This window comes from Petaurus breviceps, unplaced genomic scaffold, assembly GCF_028583685.1.
Source record: "Petaurus breviceps papuanus isolate PSGF00001 unplaced genomic scaffold, PetGlider_PUasm1.0 400, whole genome shotgun sequence".
In the NCBI taxonomy this organism is placed as follows: domain Eukaryota; kingdom Metazoa; phylum Chordata; class Mammalia; order Diprotodontia; family Petauridae; genus Petaurus; species Petaurus breviceps.
The window spans coordinates 3609189-3617236 of NW_027186316.1; the positions used below are offsets into that span (position 1 = coordinate 3609189).

Here is an 8048-nt window from a genome sequence, read left to right on the forward strand (position 1 = left end):
AGTGCCTGGCTTCCTGAGCAGCCCCCTCGGGCCATCTCTCTAGCTTTCTCCCTCTCTCCCTTGGCCGCCCTCTCCACTCCCCTCCCCTCCCCTCTTTTCCTCGCCGTGTGACACGAGGGATCTGCAGCTGCCTGGCCATTGGTGGAGGCTGGAGGCAGGAGCCCCCCCCCCCCCCCTCACTTTGAAACCCTTTGCAGGGAGGCGGGCCGCGGCCGAGCTCGGCTTTCATTGGCCAGTGCATCCAGGGGTGGGCGGGTCCCGCGCAGCCCTCCCCGCTGCCCCTTCCCTCCTCCCCCAGCCGAGCCCCCGGGCTGTGCGAGGAGTTGGGGGCTCTGGAGCTCGCCGGCCGACGGACGCGAGCCCCGTGGTGGCCTTGGCCGTGGCTCGACTGGCCCCCACCCCCGCAGGGCTCCCTGGGCCTCCTCCGACGCCTCCGCGCGCTGAGTAGAAGCAGCGTGCGCTCCCCGCACCCAGCCCCAGGCAGAGCCCCGACGCTGCCTCCAGGTAAGCCGGCGCTGTCCCGGGGCCGGACGCGATCCTGGCCACCGGGCGCCTTCCAGTCCCGTTTGCCGCGCGTCTGCCGCCCTCGGGAGCGCTTTCCGAGAGAGCCTGGGACCGAGCGCTCCGGAGCTCTGGCTTGGGTCGGAGTCGGCAGAAGGCGGTCTCCCTGGACCGGGTCAGTTCGAGGATCCCAGCTGGATCACGAGCCGTGTGACCTTGGACTAGGCATTACCCTCCCTGGGTCTCAGTTTCCTCATCTGTCAAATGAAGGTATCGCTCAGAACCCTTGTAAGGCGGGCTTCCTGGAAGAGGTGCCTGAGTAAATGACCCAGGGCTTGGGGCTGGGGATAGACACTGGAGCTGGGCGGAGGTGGGAGTGAGGTTAGTCTGCTCGCCCAGCATGGAGTGAGTTCACTGGGTCTCTGCCAGGTCTACGAGTGACATCCCCTCTCCCCACCCCCTTCCCTCAGCAGAGGCAAGTTAGGTGGGGGGTAGGGGGGAGGAATCTAGATTGGAGTCCATCTTCATTCCCTACCCACCCCCACCCTGCCTGCCCCTCCCCCAAAGCCCCTGCTTTAAAGGTATCTGGTTCAGGACTCAATGTGTGGCTCACAGGGACAGAAATGTTTTCTTCCTCTCCCCTTCTGAGAAGCATCTGGGAATTTCTTAGTATGAATAATAATACTAACGGAAATTGAAAACATAGATCCAACCCTGTCACTCCCCTGCTCAGGAAGCTCCCGTGGCTCCCTCTGGCCTCCAAAATCAAATACAAACACCTCTGTTTGGCTTTTAGAAAGCCCCTCACAATCTGGCCCCAGCCTGCCTTTCCGGGCTTACTTAATATAGTTTTCTTCTTTGGATTCTGCATTCCACCCAAACCGGCCTCCTTGCTATTCCCTGGACATAGGATTTCATCTCCTGTCCCCATGCCTTTGCATACGCTTGCCCCAGTACCCAGCACTTCCTCCTTACCTCTGCTCTCCCAATCTCTGGCTTCCTTCAAAGGCTGATGAAATGCTGCCTCTCCCATTGAACCACCTGTCCTGATTCTCACCTTGGGGAAATACTTTATATCTGTTTTGCAGCCGCTTCACCCCCACCTGTTTATGTCCCCCCCCCCAGTAGAATGTAAGTTTCCCGAGGGCAGTTCATTTTTTTTAGGGGGTTCCAGGAAATGCCGGAATGAATAAAGCACTGTTATTACCTTACTTTTACAGATGATGCCATTGAGGCTCAGAGGGGTTAGGTCACTCTGGTAGCAAATTTCTGAAACAGGATTTGAACCTAGCTCTCTCCTGGTTCAAAAATCAGTGTTCTTCCACTACGGGAGAAGGGAATAGAATGAAATCACTTCCCGGGCTGCTAAATTCTCACTGAGCTACAGAGAGCAAGAAACCCCCAACAAAGCTTTCTTAAATGCTTACTAAATCTCCTGTCAGCTTGAAGGGACCTTGAGGGAGTTTCTGTCCCTGGAGCCTTTACTAAGTGCCTACTATGTGTTTGAGGCTTTCCATTCCAAATTCCAAGGCAAAATCTGGGGAAGTTTACAATCTGTGGGGGGAAATGTCTATCTGCATATAAATGCAGGGCAGTTTGGGGAGTGGGGGTTGGTTGGGCACTAGCCACTGGGGGGTGGTGGTGGTGGGGATCAGGAAAGGCCTGGGTTTTGAGCTGAGCTTTGAAGGAAATGAGAGACCCCAGGAGGTAGGGATGGGTACTGAGTGTGTGAGGCATATGTAACCTATGCAAAAGCCCCCAGACAGATGGCATGCTGGGTGAGGAACAGCCCGGCCAGAATGTGTAAAGGAGAATGCTATGTGGTCTAATCCAGCCCCCTGCCCATTTTACAGATGAGGATCAGAGGGTGAAGTGACTCCAGAAAATCTGTGAGTCGGAAAGGATGTGATCTAGTTTCACCTTGGGAGGCAAGGGAGTTGGGTTGGGAGTAGTGACTTTTGCCCTTTCTGCCTAATTGGGACCTTACATGAGTTACTTTCTGTTTCTGAGCCTCAGTTTCCTTGCCTGTAAAATGAAGAGTTTAGACTAGATAGCTGGCCTCTTCCGGCTTGGCCAACTTCAATCTCAGAGGAATCACTTGCTGTCCTTGACTAGCTTCTGGGAGACTTGGTCAAGGTCAGCCAGGAGCCACTGGCAGCACCAGGCCTGAGGAAGTTGGGGGCAGTGTGGCTGGATCAGAGGGGCAGCCCTTCCCCCTGCCCCACTCCTCCCATGGCTCCCCAGGGCGGGGGCTACCATCAGTTTTCTCTGGCTGATTTCTTGAGCTCTTTGCCTGTAGGAAAGGAGTTCCCTTTGAGATCCTTGGGCTAAGACACGCTATGCACATGCAAGAGCTTGAGATGGTCCTGCAACCAAATCAGGTGGAACACTAGGCTGGGGGCAGGGAGCCACCCAGCTTTGGGGGAGGGCCGAGGGCCCAGCTCAGCTGGGTTACTGCAGGCCTGACAAAAACACTCCACTTCCCTTCCCCCTGAGCCAGAGGATTGAAGCTGGGGCCTTCTGGAAGCCAGTTTACTTCCCAGAAGGGTGTCCCCGGGTCCCAGGTGCTCTTTTCCAGCCTGTTACTGTGAGACCCCTGTGGTCTGCACTCCCTGCCCCAGGCTGCCTTCTGGGCCTCACTTTCATCTCCTGGAATGAAGGAAGGAAAGGTCAGGCTTGGGGTTGTTTTTGGCTAGGTTACACAGCCCCCCCCCACCCACCTTCCTGCCTGCTTCGAACTGAGGCCTCTCAGATGCCCAGAATATTTGTGCTAGAAGGGACTTTTGAGCTCTTCTAAGTCAACCTCTGGGATTTTTACAAAGGAGGAAACTGAGGCCCAGGGAGAGGAAGTGACTTAGTTAGGTAGGGTCCCAGACAAGACTCACCCAGGGCAGCACAACTTATAAATCATGGGGTCAGCACTGAATAAGTCTTCCACACCAGGACCCTCATAGGCCATGGAGTCCAACTCCTCATTTTACAGAGGGGGAAACTGAGGGAGAGGAAGTACTTGCCTAAGATCAAGTCAGCAAACATTTATTAAGCACCTTCTATGTGTCAGGGACTGTGCCAAGCTCTGGTGATACAAAGAAAGGTAAAAGATAGTCCCTGCCCTCAAGGAGCTCACAGTCTAATTGGGGGAGAAAACATGCAAACAATTATGTTCAAACAAGCTCTAGACAGATCATTTGGAGCTGATTACCAGGGGGAGGGTGGTAGCATTAAGGGGGATTGGAAAGAGCTTCCAGAAGAGGTGGGATTTTAGCTAGGAACTAAAGGAAGGCAGGGATGCCAGGAGGGGAGGGGGAGATGAGGAGGTAGAACATTCCAGGTACTGGGGATGGGCAGCTGGGGGGCCAATACCTGGAGGCAGGAGATGGCCAGTCTTGTGGAAGGAAGGCCGCTGTCACTGGCTTCCTGAGTACTCAGATTCCTGGCCTAAGATGCAAGAGGGTTGAAAAGGTAGGAAGGGGTCAGTTTAGGGAAGGTCTCAAAGCCAAACAGGTTTCATACTTGATATGAGGAGGTAATGGGGAACCATTGCAGTTGTGGAGTACAGGGATGACAAGGTCAGCCTTGTACTTTGTTTTTCGTTTTTGCTTTTTGGAGGGGGAAGGGCAGGGCAATTGGGGTTAAGTGACTTCCCCAAGGTCACACGGCTAGTAAGTGTGTCAAGTGTCTGAGGTCAGATTTGAACTCAGATCCTGACCCCAGGGCTGGTGCTCTATTCACTGCAACACCTAGCCTCTCCTAGCCTTGTACTTTAAAGGTCAGTTTGGCAGCTGGTGGGGAATGGACTGGATTGGGGAGAGTCTTGTGGCAGGCAGACCCACCAGCAGGCTGTGGCCATAGGCCAGGGGTGAGATGATGAGGGCCTGCACTAGGGTGGGGGCTCATTGCAGGAGGGAAGGGAGAGTATTCAAGAGATGCTGGCAGGAGATGGACGTTAGGTAGGGGGGAAAGAGCAAGGAGTTGTGAGCCTGGGTGACTGGGCAGTGCAGTCGACAGTGTGAGGGAAATAGGAGGAAGAGAGGCCTTGGGGTAAAAGGTCACTGATAGGCTCTTAGATCCATAGCTCAGAGACCTTCAAGGTTGGAGAATGCAGAAAGTTGACAGTTGGAAAGTTCCCAAGAGGCCATCTTATCCAATCTATATATCCCACTATAATATAGTGGTCTGGCCCCAACATTTTACAGAGAAGGAAACATGACTAGAGACTGGAAATGACTTGCCTAAGGTCACACAGGCAGTAAGTATCGAAAGTGGGATTTGAATCCAGGCCCTCTTTTTCTTGAGCCTGTGTTTTTCCTCCCACTGTACCATGGGCATTGACTGAAGGAGACCTCCTATGCATGATCAGAAGCTGTCAGAGCTCTTGGTGGGGAGAAGGCTAGAAAGGCCTTTGAACAGAGGATGTTTTAGCTGAAAGGGGTGAGAGAACACTGATCAGCTGATCCGAGATGGAAGGACAGTGGAGAACCCACCATTGGACCTAGAACATAGACCCAAGAGAACTCACGTTGCCACGTAGATTATAAAGCACTTTCCTTACATAAAGTGCTATGATAGATGTTCTCCCCACGTTACAGATAAGGAAACTGAGACCCAGAGAAGGAGGGTGGCATTCCCCAAGGTGACACAAATAGTAAATGGTGATTCTGCTATTCCTGAGTGTTGAGGGAGCTGGGTGGGGGCAGGGAATAAGCTTTTATATAACGCCTACTATGTGCTTGCCATTGGACTAGACATTTACTAGTATTACCTCATTTGATTCTCACGACAGCCCTGGAAACTAGGTGGTGTTATTATCCCCATTTAACAGTTAAGGAAACTGAGGTAGACTGAGGTAAAGCGACTTGTCCAGCATGACACAGCTAAGAAGTGTCCAAGTCAGATCTTCCTGTCCCCAAGCCCACCTGGTCCATCCCTCTCATTTCTGGGATGCCTTTGGGGTCAGCTTATGTGCGTAAGTGTTAGATGGACCTTTGTGAGTATTTTGCTGCTGAAATTCTGTGAATTTCTGTGGGACTTTGTTTCTCCAGCTTGAACAGGGAATTCCAAACCTTTCCGTGTTCCCCAGTATGGGGGTGATGCAAAACCCAGGTGGGCCTTTTCATCCTGGTGCTTAACTTTAAAAGCTTGTTGACTGACTGACTGAGCTCTGGAGAGGTCATAGTCTAACTGGGCCCTCCCCACTCCTACTCCTCTCCCCTCCCCCAGTCTCTGAGGCCAGTTCCGAGCAAAACAGGATGCATCCTGGATGAACATTTTCCCTAGCATGTCCTCTAATCATTCTGGCTCAGCCTGGGGCTTCCTCACATTCAGAAGCAAACCCTTGCTGGCTCTCTCTTCCCTCCAGGGTGTGCAGACTTCCTCCAAAGCCAGGCAGGTTTTCACAGAGAACCAGAGTTGTCTAGAACCTCAGAGAGCAGAGAGACACAGACTGTTGATTAGAAGGAGCCCTGTATTGGGAGTCAGGGCCTGGCTTTTGATTTGGTCCTTCTACTAGCTACATGCCCTCAAGCAAGTTCCTGGGCCTCGGTTTCCTTCTTTTGTACAATGAGGAGATTGGACTAGATGTCTTTGAGGCCCTTTCTGGCTCCAAGTCTTGGATTCTAAGTAATTTTTCTTCTCTGGGCCTCTATTTCCCCATCTGCAAAAGGAGGGGTTATATCTAAGTGCATTAAATTCTGTGATGTTAGGGATCATCCAGTTCAGTCCCTTTTTTAAAAAATAAATTTTTATCTATCTCATGTGATTTTGTCTCTTATAAGAAAGAATAAAAAAGAGGGGAGAAACCCAACCCACAAAAAAAGGCAGATGTGATGTATGATGTTCTGCATCCATAGTCCCCCACCTCTGCAAAGGAGAACCTGCCCCCTGATCTTGCAGGAAGCCGGAAGAGTGGCAGGTTCTCCAGGCAGTAGTTGGACAGGCCGAGCTGGGCTCCCAGCCAGGGCTTGGAGACCATCATTTTATGTTCCTTTCCAGCATTAGTAAGCGTAGGTGAGAGTGCTAAATGCCTCCCTTTGGAGGCCAGGAGACATTGGGTGGACAGTAAATAAGATAGTGAGGCCTGCATGTTCCCACCAGCCTCCGATGCCGCCCACAAGTTCAGTCTGCAGAGACTGGTCTGGGACTCAGAATCCAGCAGCCAAGCAAAGGTGTGAAGATGAGGGGCAGTGGAGGGGATGTAGCTGCTGGTACCCACCTCCCAGGAGCCTAGGCTTGGCAGTCTTAAGGCTCCTGAGAGTGTACCGGTAGCAAGTCCAAGCGTTTTACAAAGGAGGAAACTCAGGCCCAGAGAGGGAAAGTCATTTGTCTAAGCCCACACAGCTAGTGGAGGGTAGAGCCTGGGTCTCCTGGTTCCCCAAACTGTAAACCTCAACCAAAGGTAAACAGTTGACTTTTAACAGGGATTCTTCTTCTGTTTTTTTTTTTCTTTTTGGAGGGTGGGAGGCAGGGCAATTGGGGTTAAGTGACTTGCCCAGGGTCACATGGCTAGTAAGTGTATCAAATGTCTGAGGCTGGATTTGAACTCAGGTCCTCCTGACTACAGGGCTGGTGCTCTATTCATTGTGCCACCTAGCCACCCCTTAACAGGGCTTCTAAACCTGGGGTCCATGGGTGGAGGTTTTAAGGAGTCTGTGAACTAGGATGGGGGAAATAATACCCGATTTATTATCACCAACTTTGAGCCGAAATTTAGCATGTCCCTCCATTATGTATGGAGGTGCTAAACTGGGATTCTGCAAAGGGGCCTGTATGTTTCCCACACATAAACACACTCCAGCAGAGAAAGCTTACCAGGGGTCTGCCTAAGGTGTCTAGGCCCCAGAAAAGGTCCCTAGGGGAGATGGATTGGCCATGCTGCTCTCATCCGCCTGCCCCATTCGGTGGGCACTGGGCACTTGGGAAAGCCCTCTGGGCCTCCCTACTCCATGGTAGCCTGCTTTGAGGACCAAGGAGGGAGCTGAGGCCAGGCCTTCCTGCAGTTCTGGGATGGGTGGCCCATGGCTCCTACCCACCCCTTACTGGACGCCATTGTCCTTGAGGACCAGCAACTGTGTCTTATCTAAAGACTGTAGGTCTTCCCTTGGCTCCAGGGAAGATCCATTCAGTCTTTCTCCCTTTCTCCTGGAGAATAGAGACCCCTAGTCTGCTTCCTCTGCTGGGGTGTGTTTATGTGTGGGGAGCCACAAAAAGCTGGAGATCTGGTCCAAGCTTATTGCTTAAGTCAGTGGCCAAGAATGACTCGTGCCCCGAAGTTGGACTAATTAACCTTGTGGCTAAGAGTGTCTTTCAGTGAGGTCTATAGAGACTTTCCCACAAAGCCTGGTGCCAAGCCCTACCATCTTCATGGGCTTTGGGGGGGGGGAGGAAGGAAGGGGGGGGAGGGAGAGAGAGAGAGAAAGAAGATGAAGAGAGAAGAGGAGAGGGGAGAGAGAGATAGGGAAGGTAAGAGAAGAGAAGGAGAGGAGAGGAAGAGAGAGAGGGAGAAGAGCGGAAGAGAGAGAGAGAGAGAGAGAGAGAGAGAGAGAGAGAGA

General features: G+C 52.5%; 1 protein-coding gene across 2 annotated transcripts in view; it reads left to right on the forward strand.

Moving 5' to 3' along the window:
- The first annotated feature begins 310 nt into the window (after window positions 1-310).
- The window catches only part of STARD8 (StAR related lipid transfer domain containing 8), a 59339-nt gene continuing 51601 nt past the window's right edge, over window positions 311-8048 (forward strand). For both annotated transcript variants that reach the window (XM_069100413.1, XM_069100415.1), the window contains exon 1: window positions 311-504. The gene's annotated coding sequence lies outside the window, so the exon portion shown is untranslated. The remainder of the gene's footprint in view (window positions 505-8048) is intronic.